This window comes from Candoia aspera, chromosome 3 (assembly GCF_035149785.1).
Source record: "Candoia aspera isolate rCanAsp1 chromosome 3, rCanAsp1.hap2, whole genome shotgun sequence".
NCBI lineage: Eukaryota > Metazoa > Chordata > Lepidosauria > Squamata > Boidae > Candoia > Candoia aspera.
This window is the reverse complement of record NC_086155.1, coordinates 42,730,736-42,746,779: the sequence shown is the minus strand read 5'-3', so window position 1 is coordinate 42,746,779 and position 16,044 is coordinate 42,730,736. Positions and strand designations below refer to the sequence as shown.

The 16,044-nt window shown below is 37.0% G+C and overlaps 2 long non-coding RNA genes across 2 annotated transcripts in view; one reads left to right on the top strand and one right to left on the bottom strand.

Annotated features, from left to right (window-relative positions):
• The window catches only part of LOC134494837 (uncharacterized), a 28,594-nt gene extending 28,003 nt beyond the window's left edge, over window positions 1-591 (bottom strand). Inside the window, exon 1 of the long non-coding RNA XR_010067705.1 lies at window positions 95-591. This is a non-coding gene — a long non-coding RNA (uncharacterized LOC134494837). The remainder of the gene's footprint in view (window positions 1-94) is intronic.
• Window positions 592-7,737: 7,146 nt separating this feature from the next.
• On the top strand, window positions 7,738-12,331 carry LOC134493151 (uncharacterized). Its single transcript, XR_010067554.1, has 3 exons — window positions 7,738-7,831; window positions 9,503-9,623; window positions 11,367-12,331. It is a non-coding gene; the product is annotated as an uncharacterized LOC134493151 (long non-coding RNA).
• Window positions 12,332-16,044: the final 3,713 nt, after the last annotated feature.

Below are 16,044 nucleotides of genomic sequence, written 5' to 3'. Positions count from 1 at the left end.
GTATCAGTAAGAATTGGAAGCCTGTTCTTATAAAGCACAATCTAACCATATAACAATTTAAAAAGATAAACTTATGCATACTCTTGTACCTTACCACAGCAGTTTTCAATGGGACTAAAGACCAGCAAATCCTATTTTACAGCAGAAGAAATGTGATCGCTTCTATCAGAAATTGTCTTCAAACTCCATAGCCCATTTGGACACCTGATACAAGATACTGCTGAAAAAGGAAGGAAAAAGGAAGTTAGTTGGAACGAAGAAATAGTAGTTAACATAATTTTTACAAACTGCAAATTAAAACAAAATCTCAAATTTAATTTGTACTCTTAATTTGTAAAGCCCCAAAAGCTTTTAAAACACCCTCCCTCATTAAAGGGCCAAAGTCCTTTGAAATATAAGATGTTACCAGGGTTCTCAAACAGCTTTTGATACAGAAAAGCAATGGGAATTACAAATGTCCCCTCATACTGTCCAGCTAATTTTAACCACTGCAAGGTTGAACAACATGGACATTTTGTACTGTCACTTTCCCCATGGACCTTTCCTTAAGAGTTTCCAAGGTAGTCAGCACTATCTGCTGCATCATGGAGGATAGCTATCAAAATTGGGTTGTATTGATAGAAAACCCCTGCAGTACACAAACCATTCATTTTTGGAAACAGCCTTGATGCATTTTGCAATACTTTTTCCTTGCTTGTACAGTAAGTATCAGGGTAGGCAGTAGTAATTGGAGGAAAAGACTATGAAATTCTCTCTTCGGAAGAAAAGACTATGAAATTGTTAAGCTTCAAAACTAGTGCTAGAAGCCAGAAATAATTGTTCTGACACAGGCTATGTCTGATATGCCGTAAAAGTATTCTAGAGGGGAATAGGAATTTTGCATAATATGGTACTTGATGGTGTTATATCTTTCAAACTGGTAGTGAAATTGGGGCATACAGAAACAAAACAACAATTTCGGCATATATAGTGAGTCTACTCAGGTGTACAAAACTATATTGCTTCGAAAATTTGAAAAATCTCTCCTCATACCTCCCCGAAATACCTGACAATGACTGAGCATACTCATTGTTGGTGAGAAGAGAGGGGTCATCAGAATTGTCGTATTTTAGTTCCTAAACAACTTGTATTGTCTTATACCACGGAATGTTTCACAACACTGTTTAAGCAGAGGATAGTTTCCATCATGAAAGGAAAGGAAAATATCTTTGTTGATAACTCATTGAATTATTTATTAAAGTTATTACATATTGGTTTCATTATCCATGCTAGTGAGCATCCTTTATAATTAAGATTTGTAAATTGCTTTAAATATTAGTTCAAAGTTTGGTGAAATACAAACCTTACTTCTAATCACAGTTAGAGCTAGTGCAAAATTAAAGTTAACACTGATAACCACAATTACGACTACCCATTCAACTGTCTCTTTGTTCAGTTCACATCAAATGAAGGCTGCTGTTTCTTCTTGCTGTTTTTGTTCTTTGAATGATTGGCTAGAGCAACAGTGGGAAGGAGAAAACCTAGGAAATCCTGTGGGTCATCAACTTGTCCTGCCAAGTTTTAGAGCACTGAAGATGGTCTAAGGCCACTGACTGAAGGTGCTGACTCTTGAGTAGATCCGTGAGCATTTCCAAAACATTTGAAAGGAAAAAGGGAAAAGTTTTGTTTATTTTTACTCTGAAAAGTTAATCAACCGGATTTCAACATTCCTTACAAACCTAAAGATGCTTTATTACTTTAGGAAGGTAAACATTTTATGTATAACTGGTTTGCTCATAAAGTAATCATGTTTGGTATATTAAATTTATAATTATGTTTGAGTCATAAAGTTAAAATTCAGTTTGGGAATGATTTTGCCTCAAGATATAAGAAGTTGTAATTTATACAGATTATTAAAAATACTAATATAACTAAAATACAGTTTAATATGCTAAATTCAGAACCCTTGAATTTAAATAAATAAATATTCAGTTTTTACATGCTAGATTGTTCTTTCAGGGACCTCAAGAATAGACTCATGGATATTCACAAGAGGAGGAATTATTTGCAGATCCAAAATCTTTGCCCTTACTCTGCTCTCCTGAACAATCTGTTCTTTTGTTTGTTTGTGATTGAATATCTACAGAAATAAGTAGTCATCTGCCCTATCTACTGCTCTTTCAGTCCTCTGAGGTCTAGTAAGGCTGGCAGGAACATATTCGCTCTTTACAAAATTAAACAACAGAACCCACAAGCAAAGCAAGCACAAGATTCATTTCTTGTGAGAATGGTAATGCCCTCCTGGAGGGAAAAAAATGAAATCTTGTGTTTATTGCTTGACCTTAGTATAGAACTGTTTACAATCCTATGTAGAAAAATTTCTATGTTGCATAGACACATAGATAATGCAGCATGCTCTGTGAATTTTGTATAGTCTTAGAGGCAACCCACTCAATTTCGAATTGCAATAAACTGATTTTTGAAAGCTGTCTATGTATGAAATATTATCTGCCATGGGGATAAATCACTAGGTGAAAGTAATTTGAGCATACAGAACTAAGTCTTCGGATCTCAGCCAAAATATACTAGTCTGATTTATATATAGATTAATTGAACTATATGGGTTTTTGCTCCCCCCGCCATAATGAGCAACTTATTTCCAATCAACCCATCTGCAATATCATCAGCATTTCCAGAATCCTCCCTTTGCCAAATAGAATAATAACAGGATTCCTGTTTTGAGACACAAATCTGAATTTAAGGGGAAAAGGATTACTTCTAAGTCCATGGCATGTAGCTGACAATGGTATTTATAGATGTCTGGACTGGGGTCAGAACCACATGTACAATGGATAAATCCTTGCAGAACGAATGAATTGACATCATAGAGCATCTGTAAAGTATATACATTATTTTTATCTCTTCTTAAAACTAGAGTGGACTTTCATTCATTTTTGAATAAATTCTTGGAGTGACTAACCCAACAACCTGAATAAATAAGAAAAGCACAAATAATATAAGCAATATTTCAATTTAGCATTATATTAACAATGCATATCCAAGGGAAAAGCAAAGAACCATTGTAATTTATATGCCACTTGTTTAATCCAAATGTAAAGACCAATGTCGCCTGAAGCTATTCTGAGAAACTAATACTAAGGAAAGATGTTGTAGTGTATTCAGATTAGAGATATTCATCTATTAGTGTGCTGCAAAATCACTTATTAACCCATACACTATGACTATAAAGAAAAGTTTGCCATCAATAACCATAAAAGAACAATAGAAGGAAAAAATCCAGGCTCCTTGATTTGCAAAGGCTATGAAAAATAGTTCACAGCAGTGAATAGAACGGAAAATAAAGTCTCCCAGAGTAAGGAATGTACCTGCTTCTTTGGAGACATGATGTCATGAGTAAGGATGGCGAGCAGGGGGCTCCCACCCAGACTGTCAAGCGCATGCGTAGCACTGAGGAACTGTTCAGCCATTCAAAGAGACACAGATCGGGACCACCTTAACCTTTGGGGTTTATATGGCTGGGTTTTCCCACGCTTCCTCAGTTTGTTAGGATTCTTGTTAAGTACTACTAATAAATATTAGAGACCAAGTCATTGTCTCAGTGTGTTTCCTGGTAATCAGGACACATAATATGAGAAATTCAACCCAAAATAGGAGTACAGCTATAGGCAAGTACCTTACACCACCATCTATGACAAAAGCAGCCACAGAGTAAAGCAGGAGATTTGTAACATCGAAGACTGACAGAAATGCAAATAGGCCCAATCTGCACACCTTTGTGAAATAGTGACAACTGTCTATTACATACCAATGTTTTCCTTTTTTTTCTTTCTTTTTTTAAGAAAATAGTTATTTTTCCTATTTGCATTCAAAAGTAAGGAATGTAATCTATGAAGTCTTGCTTTCATGCTAGATTATTGCTCATTCAGAGTGCTAGCAACTATGGAGCTACCCACCATCTTGGCTTCATTACTGTACACTAATGAATATCAAGCTGGATGTTCTAATGTGATGCAAATAAATAATTTTGGTGAGAATATTTACAACTGGAGAACAATTTACTGATCTCACAGGCAAATGAACATACAGTGCTGAAGAAAGTAAGATTATAAATACAGATAGGTAAGAAGATGAAAGCAAATCTTAGATTACCAGAGAACAGAATATAGTAAAAAAAATTAATTCTGGCTATAATTTAGGGCTTCACAGACTATTGAATTTGTATTTATGTTCAGTCTATTATAGAGAAAAGACAAGTAACCGAGTCTGTAACTTGGTCCTGGGCGTTATGCCTCAGACCTACAAGTAAATATAATTTGGGATTCTGGAATATGGTAATAGCAGATGGTGATGCAGCAAAATGGCTACCCAGAAAGCTGTAGGGCATTGTTTCTCTTCTTCAAATACAAACATTTATTCTAAAAAATATATTTTTGCAAAGGCACAGTAAAATGTTCAATTTAAAAATAAATATTAAAAAAGCTAATCCTGGGGAGAGGGGGGAGGAAACCACAATTCTCTACATATTGTATCTTCCTTACAGAAACTTAAGCTTGATATGTGCTACTCTAGCAAACATTTTCCCCCAACTATAAATGCAACGTAATATTTCCATCAAATTCTTATTTTTCAAGCTGTGGGGGAAAACGGTAGACAGAGTTACCACACCCAAATCAATACAAATGATTACCTGATTAGAAAATGCAAAATGTGACTGTATTTTAAGTCTGTATTCTAGCTGGGATGGGGTGAGGGGAATGAAAGGGAGACATCAAGTTTATAATCAAATGCTATTTCATGAGCTCTTTAAAAATAAAAACGCAAAAACCAAGAGGGAAACTACCTCAAGAAAATGATCCTGCTCCCAGCAACAGCAAGTATCTTCCTGACACAAATCCAGGACTGGTTTTGTACGACAGAAATTAACAGCAATAGTATCACAGGCTCTGAATTTATTCCACCAGCAATAAAATGGACAGGAGAGTCATATTGCCAACTATATATTCTCCTGCTGTTAGCATGAGTAAAAGCAATACATGCTGATACCAAAACATTTCTAATTAAGAACACAAGTTTTGATATATAATTTTTAAGATAGGTTCCCTCCTTCCCACAAACTGTTTTCATTAATATATTTTACCTTGTTAAAGGAATAGTAGAGTCAAATCTAGATGCGTCACAATCAATCACTAGCAAAAAATGTACAGTTAAGAATTGGGTCCATCTGTTTGCCAAAATGGCGCCAACAAAAAATAAAAATAGCAGTAGCTACAGAGGATGCTTTATTGCATGGCCTTGGTAAATTTCATCCACACTATGGAATCCTAACATAAATGAATCATCCTACGTTATAAGGAAGCCGTTTCATTGCAGGAGACTCCATGGTTCTTATTAACAAACAAACAGAAGTCTCGACATTTCTGTGACGCAGATCTTATCATGCCCACTTTGCGGATGGCAGAGAAAAGCAGAAAATAGCAAATTAGCCCAAGGTCGCAAAGCTGAGGAAAGTACTAAAGCCAAAACCTCTGGCTTCCAGATGGCACCAGAAGCCTCAAAACCACCTGCAGACAAGTTCTAATACAAGCTTCTGGTACACTTGTATTGTTAACTTGAGACATATGGGATGGACTGTCAAATCTTTCCCCAACAGTACAGCAAAAGTGATGCTGTTTCACTCGCCATAGCTTCAGTTTTCATATATTAAAGTAGTTTTACATGAGCAGTTACTTACTGAAGCAGCAAGTGTTTAAGAATTTCATTCAGATTTACAAAAATAATAAAATAAGCTCTCAGTCTGACGCACACACACACACTCAACCCTCAATCCTTGGGTGAGAAAATGCACTTCTTTGGGGGAATCAAGAAAAATTATGTACTATTTTCCTCTTGTACAAATCCAACTCACTCTTAAAATATTTAAGGTACGCTATTACAGACCACCATGTGTCAAGAAAAAGCAAATGAACGCCCCCCCCGCCCCAATATACAATCCCTAGTGGCTGTATCTAGAAAACGCAAGCTATGTTTGTTTAGATGGCATCAGTCAAAATGAAAGTAACCCAATTTCAACCAGCCTACTCACTTTTCCTGCTCATGACAGAAGAAGCAAAATCTCATCCTGAATGTATCCCTGCACCGAAGCAGTCATCACAGATGGACCTCTGGTTGCTCTCCCCTGCAGAGTTAGCACCGCAAGATGCAAGACTGCCTCCCGAGGAGATAGCTTTGCAGAGCAAGGACTCTCAGTGGGGAAGAAGGAGAAACAGAAGGTGGTGCACCTCCAGTGAAAGAATTTTAAATTAGGCATAACACTTGACAATGGAGAAGAAAAAAGAAAAATGAAATTATGTATGAGGGAGTAATAAAGGAGGGAGGTATCTGTCAGATCTATCCCTCTTCCTCCTTTCACGTATCATGTACCTTTCCAGGTATGGCTTCCTGGTTATTTCTCCTTCCTTCTGAATAACAGACTATGCTTATTCATTCTTCCTGGGGCTATTAAAGCCTGCAAGCTATAAACATCTTGAAACTATACTTGAAAAGACGGGAGTACTCTAGAAGAATCAAGATGGCGAATCAAAATGTATCTGATCTGGTTCCAAAGCCAGAAAACTGCTGCTGAACAACTGGCTATACTTGACTCTCTCAGTGCCAGTGAGTCACCCACACAGATTCTTCTATCATTGTAAACCCTTCAGTTTACTGAAGCACTTCATGAGAACATGCCACAGGAAATAGTCCCCCATGCTCTGTGATAATGCTTGTTGCTTAGGATTTCATTGTAAATTCCAAAAAAAGAAAAAGAAAAAAAAAGAACATAGACCTCATCCTCCATAATAATTATATATCTGGAATTGGCTTTGGGATAGGCCAGAAGGGAAAATATGGTTGATCTGAAATGATTAAAGTATAGCATCTACTTAGATGTGCATCCTATATGACAGGTTTCCAACACCCCCTGCCTGATCTGGCTTATTCTTCGCAACTGCCCAACTATCTTCCACCATCTTAGAACTCGCAAATGTCTCATTTAAAAGCAAAATAAAAAGACAGAAAGTAAACTTTGTTTTTCTTACCACTACATTCTGCTGTCATTCAATCCAGCACTGACTTTTGATTCACAGTGTTGTAACCTAAAACACATTTTTGTTTTAAGGTCTGTCCAGCGTTTTACAGATACTTCTCTAACAAGCAATCTCTCTGCCCTCAAGAGTTTATAACAGAAGAAAACTGCTTGATCTAGTTAGAAGTTTATTCACACAAAGGCAGAGATAGATACCCACCAAGGTCTCTTTTTGTTGTCTCCTCTGAAGCTATAATAATGTCACGTCATCATGGCTTGTCTCACAGCAGCCGGAAATATGCCTGTCACTGATGCAACTCGAGTCACAGAATATTTGTTTTTCCTTCTGCGTCACTTGCACCAGTAATAAACTAAACTAGCCTACAATAGACAAGCTCCTGCTTTTTGCTTTTCTTTAAAAGACTAGCTCTGAGAATACAGACACATTCCAAAGTGCCTGCTCTAAAGGAGAGGAGTGGGTGGGGAATAAAAGCAAACAGCCAACATTTTAAGTCACAAACTGTTCAGAACCTCTTTAAAAGCAATTGGAATGGAACATTTAGATTTGATATTCTGGCTCTAACCAATCTCAGATAGCATTTCACCTGCCACCGCTTCTCCCTCCAATGAAAATCAGTGTTTAGAGTGAAAGCCCTCCCCAGCCAATCATGTGCAAGCTCAGGCACTCAGTTAATGATGCAGCAGTACAGGGAAGACTATCACATGTGAGCTGGAAGGCTGCCAACATGGAGACACGCAGAGAGCAAGGTAAACAACTTTCCGACGCCAAAATGATGACATTTAATTCCTAAATGCAATCTTCCCTTCTTAACTCACCCTCTGTCAGCTGGTCTGGGGATTCACAATGTACCTGTTCCCTCTCCCCCACAACCAATGCTTTTTAAACCTAACAACATGCCAAGCAAAGATCACTGCGTCATCATTTGTCTATTTGCCACTTTCTGAACTATGCAGATACAGAATTTCAGCTTTAAAAATTCAGAGTGTTTTGATAAACCCCTCTGCCAACTTCTTGATTTACCAAGTGTTAAAAGTGAGCAAAGGAAATTGGGGAAGGGGGTGTTAGATGGTATCCTCTGCAAAGCTACTGTTCTCTTTACCTTCCTCCCTTCTTGACTCTGCATTATAGCTAGCTATGCACTGACATTTTACAACCTGTGCCTTCATTCCATTGGTCTGATGCAGGACACAAGTAACAACATTCAGCCACAGGAAAATAATACTGGATGAAAAGTTTGAGGGATGGGAGGGCAGAAAGATACCTCTAGCCACACACATACAAAGTGAGACAGTCAGTTCAACTCCCCCCCCCACTCCGATAAAAAAAAGTACGTACGTATTTAAAAGAGGAACCATGAGATCTGTTCATCTACACCTGTGCAGTCCTCAACCCTCTGTTCGCTCTGCCGCAGCATAGAACATTCCAGAATTTTCCTCCCATTAACCCTTCCTATATCTGCCCCCCCACCTTTGCGGGATTAATTGCGTCGCATCTTTCCGGTACCGTCAGTGGACAAAATCCACTGATCGTCAACAAGTTCCCAAATAATGTTTCTTTAAAGAAAAAAAAAAACATGCTGGATGGAAAAAGAACCATGCTTCCCAATGTTGTTATTACTTCTCTTGCATGCTCTGTCTCTCTTGCTGCAGTAGGCTGTTGCTAGTAGACCTATCGACAGAGCTGGCTCTCCCTCTCTCCCTCTCAGCTGTGTGACGCAGCTCAAAATTCTCCAGACTGCTCCTTGTGTTTTAACAGCAGAACTGCAGCTTTCCCCCAGAGAGCCGATGGCAGCAGTACCAGGGCCGGACAAACCAAGACAGAAAGTCACTCCCCAGCTAAGCACCCAAGTTATTTATATCTCCCTGTTCTCTCTTCACCTTGGCTTCTCTGCTTCGTTTCCACTCTTCCCTTCCCTCATGTTTGCATCATCAGCTTCTTGTGGCTCCAACACTGCTACACTTGCTCGGTTTACTCTTTCAGAAATGGCAGTTAAAGGTTCTAATCTTGAGCAGCAGAAGTGGAAGCAGAGTTGTTTTCTAGTGGGTGCAGGAGAACTGACCCAAACAAATAAAATTGCCCTCAAAAAAGACTGTACTTTCCAAACAGCCATGCAGTGTCTGAATTAATCCCTTTAAAGGACAGGGAACACTCGCCGGTTCTAAGAAAACAGTTGCTTTCCCCCAGGATGGGGCACACTGTCCAGCATGTGTTTCACTTTTTTGTTATATGAATGAGTAGTTATGAATGTCAACCCTTCCACTTTCCATTCAAAGAAGTGGCAGTGAGGGGGAAAGGATAAAATACCTCTGTCCAGGAAGGGGGCAGAGATAGATTCAAATACATATGACTCTGCAAGTCCAAGTCATCAAGCAGTGCTATGCTCAAGTGTTTTTGTTCATTTGTTTTTTATTTACCAGCTAAACATTTGAGCTTTGCAGGACTAGACAGCAGCAAAGGGTTTCCCTTCAAAATGTTCCTAAGGATGTGGGCAATGTTTCTTGAACCTCAGGCAATGAATTAATCCCTTCTCTATGACTGGTAAGTATGCTGGGAGGTTAAAGGCCTGTTCCAACTGTGTAGGAAAACCATTGGAAACATTAAGGAAAATAGGAAAGTGATCAGTACATGACAAAAGAACACAAATTGAATATGAAAGACAGCTTCCTTTGAATCAAGAGACCGTATAGATCAGGGTTCTCGGCCAGGGTTCCATGGAACCCTAGGGTTCTGTGAGAGGTCACTAGGGGTTCCCTGGGAGATCATGATTTATTTAAAAAAATATTTCAAATTTGGGCAACTTCACATTAAGGAGGTAAGTTTCACTCTTTATTTTTAAGAACACTGTTAATGCACATATATAGGCCTACATATGAAACAAATACAATAATTTTGTAATTTACAAATATATTTTGTAAAACAAATATAACAACTTTGTAATTTGTGAGCTATATTTGAGCCTGAATGTACAGGGGTTCCCCAAGGCCTGGAAAATATTTCAATGGTTCCTCCAGGGTCAAAAGGCTGAAAAAGGCTGCTGTAGAGGAAAGAAAAACCTGGGGTGATCAGTCCTACACAGAAATACGCCCGCCTTAATTCTTGAGCTGGAAGACATTTCCTCATCCCCTTCTTTACTGAGCTATTTTAAAGTCCTTCAAGCCTGATAGTGACATCTGTTATGCACAGATGAATACAAAAACAACTGCAAGCTTTCACATGCCAAGCAATTCGCTGAGATGCCAAGCTCAGAATGCATAGGAAGGAAAAGCGAAGGAGAACTGCTGCTGAACAGAGAAACAGGCCAAAGCACCACTGAACCTACCAAGAACTCTCACAGAACTTCCTTGTAGCAGCATTTCTTCAGCCATTTCCTTTATTCATGCTCCATGGTTTCAGTCAATCTTCTTTAACTGAAATTCAAATGAATTTAGGCTGGTATGATGCCTAGATGGATCCAAACAGGGGAATGGGATTCCCATTTGAGTTGCTGGGCATCTATCTTTTGCTAGCCATGACTAATTTTACAAAGCGATGAAATCATAAATTATCAGTAAGTCAGCAAAACAGCAGAAAACTAAATATTTTAATTCTTTGGAAAAAACTAGATTGGATCCCAAATTCTTTAATGAATAGAACTTTAAGAGAGTAATCTCAGAGAGAACAGCTCTTCCAAAGAATCAGAGCTTCCTAGACCTGCCATTGGATGGCTAGTACACATCAGAAGATGTTTCACCAAAACAAGAATAAAAAAAATTAAAAATTAAAAAAAAGCCTGCCATGCTTTCACATGACTGATGAGTACAAACTGTTCCAAAAATGAAGCATGGCCATATATTTCTTAATTTATAATAAAGAGCAACCTGTAATGGACAAATTATAGTGTAAAAGGCACAATGGTGTTCTCTTGAGCTAAAACAGGGGAGGTTATCTGCAACAGTATTGGTGGGTAATATTTACAAAGAGAAGACTATGCCACAATTATTACAGGCAGCCATGGGAGAGTACATTTGCACCAGAAATGTGCATCAGTTTGTTCCTAAACCTAAAACCACATGTGTCTCTATAACTTTTCCACTGACCTGGTAGTTCAATATTAAATTAGCACAGAGTAAGCAGACATAGTTTATTACTGTTTGCCCTAGAAAGACTGAGAATAGCAGTGCAGACAGTTACAACTATAACAGTTTTTGTTTTCCTGCACAGAAACAGCTGGGTACATTTTAAAAGGAAAAATCCTTCACACCCTCTTTTTCATTGGAACAAAATCTCTACTTTTCTTCCCAGAATGAAGGCAAAAGCATGAGGAGCAACAGTAGTCTAATACCCAAAGTGTCAATATTAGAGAAGGACACTAGGGCTGAACTTAAAATGGGAAATAAATCACTGTTGCTTTAAAAAAAGTCAGCACAAATGTACTGAAAAGTGTGAAAGCTGCACCCTTAAAAATGGAAAATCTGTAATCTTCCCCACTACTTCACAACTACTGAAATTATAGTGTAACTGTTCAATCACAGGAATCAGAAGTTTAAGAAGGATAGATAGCATGTAATAGGCAAATGTCTTATTAACTATTAAGTATGAGCAGACCAAGAATAAATGCCACTGAAACTTAACTCCATGCAAAGAACAAAACAAGCATTACCAGAGGGTCAGCAGAATTATCAAATCACGAGAGAGAGAACTGCAAACTCCTACAGAGCATTTTACCACGTCTTCTTTGAAACCAGGTATGGGAAACTCCCGTTCTTCAGTCCCTGCACAACGTAATTGTTTCACATCAGCTAGCTCTCTAAATGGAACATGAGATAATGATCTAAAGGCCACACTTGTGCTTAATAATTCTTCCACCAGTAGCACCAGCACTTACTATAATACCTACAAAAGGCAGTCTAGGGATACAACAGAATACTAATTACTTTTTTTACTTTAGGAAAAAAAATAGCTCAAGCTATTATTTACATAACCTCTGCAAGTTCTTTGTAGGTTCAAAAAATGACAATGGCTAAAATCAGTTCAAGGTTCTTATTTAACCTGAAGTTGAAGATGAAACAACACCAAGGGCATATGCAGCACCAAACAAGTTCCTTCCTGGGAATAACTGAGGTGCAGCTATTGATACATAAACTCTTTATCCCAACCTCCATGTAGTAAAATGGCTGGTTATAGATAGAAGACATTAGGAGTTACAAATAGAAGAATCTTTTCTAGATAAAGAATAATGAGCAGGTATGCCTTGACTTTAATCTACTTTGAGGATGTTTTTGTTTTAAGTATGTAAATCATATTCCAGCTGATAACTGGGATTGCTATTAAATGTGGAATTAATCTTTTTTTCTTTTTTTAAAATAACTCTTAGCAAGGAAGTTATACAGTACATATCTAATGTATGCAAATCCAGAAAGTGATTCTATACTAAATTTGTAAAGTTTCAATATTAAAAATGTCCTATTTACAGAGAACATGTAACATTAATTCTTCAATTCTTTTATGGGTTCAATTAGATTTGCAAGTTTGATCTTTAAAATCATTTAGATTTGGTCTAGAATACATAAAGATTACCCTCCCCCCTCCCCCCCCATGAGCACTGTGAGCTGCTATGATGAAGTGGCTAGGATCCTAGACTAAAGCAAGGGAGACCCAGATTCAGAGTCTGTATTCAGCTAGAGAAGCTCCCTGGATAAGTTTTGCAAAACCTCTATAAAAATAGCTATAATAAAGAAGGGGAAAAAGTCCTGTTGAATGATCTATGTAGTAACTATAAAAAGTTATAAAGTGCAGTGCTTTGAGAATAGAAGACAGGATGTTGCCTTAGTAAGATTTAAGTTTTAAAATATTTGAATTTATTTTTAACAGTAAATTTGAAGCATTTTTAAAGCTCGGTATCTACTATCCAAAATGTGTATGCTCAAGTTATCAAGGAATATAAAGATAATTTTTCAGTGAATAGACAACAAGTTTTATACTGCATAGCTGCAAAAATGCTTGCAAACTAATTTTAGGAAGTACAAGTACAAGAAATTGCACATCCAGCAACAAACAGCAATAAAACTCAAGAGTGGAACTTAACAGCAGGCTTAATATACAGAACATGAAGTCCTAGTAATGCTGAGACAACGCAGGATTGTAAACCTTATAAGAAACAATTATGCAATCACATTCAAGGAATTAATTGCGGGTTTCAGAAGTGTCCTTTGGCACAAAGGGATGCTGCAGTTCTTCATTTAATTTTATATGTAAAATATATTCAATTGATAAATATCTTGGTGTAATAGCTATGACAGCATCAGGAATGGGAACTATTTTAGGAAACTGTAGAGTAGAGATATAATATTGAGGACCTCTACCCACTCTACAGGTGAGTAAATGTCAGGAAGCTGCAAGTAGGAAAGGAAACAAGCTTCTGAATCAGAGAATCCGGTAATGCTGAAGACATTTCCATGATGAGTTGCTAAGAACAAAGAACACAGGGGGTGCCTCCTACAATGGACGTTTACTTGACAACATAAGTGGAGGTAGCGGACCTTGCACTGGTGGCACAGGAATAGCCATTCTCTGTGCTTGGCACCCTGCACTTCATGTGTCGTGGAAGAAACACACAAGGAAAAAAAACTCTAGAGGCAAGCTTATATTGTATGTTAGGAAGGTAGGGAAGTGCAAGGTGATTGTATTACTATTCAACAAACTGAAGATTGTATATAATTTCTTCTTAGGTTACACTGTTTCCAGTTTGGTGAGCTGTAGTACAATCACAAGTACGTTTATTCAGATTCCAGACTGAATGTGGCATCTCAGGTTTATTCCCCAAAAAACATGTACAAGTTTTTCCCAGCACAGAAAGACAATTGCAAGAAACAAGAATTCAGAAAAGAAGGTACAACATTCAGTGGGCTTCTATATCCCTTCTTTATGTTGTCATTGTGGGAGGAATTGGTGATTCTTCATATCTGCCATGTGAACATCTGACTATCTCTGAAACACACAGAAAGAATTCTGTTTTGAAATCCATTTTTCTAGTATATAAGAAATGTAATAGAAGTTAATCTATCACCAATTATTCACTTCGAGTAAAGTAAACGAATATTCTCACACATACATATTTTTAAATGGCACCATATAGCATGTAACTGCACTGGGGAATTAACATAAATTAATCTTGCTTCAAATCCAGTAAAATTATAGAAAGTGACGGTCACACTCAGATTTTGAGTGACATTAGCCCCCCAAAATTTGCACATCCCTGGATTAACCTGCTGAACTACCATAAGGGCAAAGATACATTTAGAATATTCTACTACAAAATAAACATTTTAACACCATCTGAATCAATAGATGGAACAGCACAGAACAGATTTGATAGTAAACTGTTAGTTCTGATAAATCTGTCAGGAGCTTCAGAATCTAACTCTACTGTAATAAAACTGCAAATGTCAGCACCCCTTAACTTCCCACTTTAAAGAGTCCTTTTTGAAAAGCATCAAGCAAATGCTTATTTAACAGCAGTGCTTCTTGTAATATAAAAAACCAAAATGCTACCTATGTTTCTGAAGGAGCCATATTCTCATAAAAGTGAATATTACCCCTTAATGGAAATAGGAACCATGACCGTTTACCTCTTCTTTCTCCTACTCATTTCAACTTTTTATTTACATGGAAAACCATGGGTCAATTTGTCTTCTGAAAAATGTGCAAGAACAAAAAATATGGTATTTTTACCCACCCTAATGAAAAATTGAGATCTTTTGCTCTATACAGATTAAAACATTAACATGAACAGATCACAACCATGATATTATGGAAGTAAGAGTGTATCAGAGTTTGTTACACTCAATTCAACTTTGCAATACAGATACACAAGGATATTCCTTAATATTCTGTTATTTAAAGGGAAGTGACATTTAAGTTTTTAAAAAGGGAGAGAAAGAAAAGTTCAAAGGAAACAGGAAGTTGGTGCTGCAGCAGATAGAGTTAAGAGAGTTATGTAATCTCTTTACTGGGACATGGATAGGGCAGCACACTGCTTGCTGATTAACTAAAAATAGAATAATCCCAATTACAGCCACACTTCAACTTTTTCCTAGGTTTCATGTTTCATGAGCTCATAGAGTACTCATGAATGGAGAGGGTGGGAAGAAAGAGACAGATGTCCAAACAGCAAGAGCCCATTTTATTTTTCTTTTAACTTAGAGAACAGAAACGCAACAAAACAAAGGATAGATCTTTTCTATAACTCTAATTTTCTGGGCTATTATATTTCAGATCAGAGTAGGATAAGATCCAGATTATCTGCTTTAAGGTCCTTCCTTTCCAATGTGAATACAAAATGTAGTACATAAGGAAATACAAATCTGCTGTTTTGTTCAGTTTTATATTAATCACTCAAATAATGTGAAGAAAAACAACTGAATTTTCCAAAGGCTAGTTTAAAAATTAACACTCTTGTAGAACTAATTCCAGATGTGGCCAGCCTATAAAACAGGCCTTGAACACAATGTTTCACAAATAAGAATTAGAAAACTAACAATATTTGGTATCTTATTTGGTATATTGGGAGTTTGTGTGTACATCTTTCCAACTCCAGCTTTATATACTTCCATCTTTCTAAGAATTTTGTCTTCCTAAGAATAGGTGGAAAAGTTAACAAAACGAAACAAAACAAAACAAATCCTCTGCCATAGTAATCATGGCTTTTATTTTTACTTTTAAAATGAAGTATGAATATTCAACTAATCATGCTTGCAGAGTTTTATTTTTGAAGAACTGGCATCCTTCATATCCATATCTACAGAATGACACATATGCAAAATAAAGAAAAAATGAACAGAGGAGAAAAAACTATATATACACACATACCCACACATATCCTAATCAAAATTAATCTTACATATATATTCATTTTGCCTTATATAATTAAATTGTTAACGTTTATCAATAAACATCAGGGAAAAAGTAGGAAATTAACCAC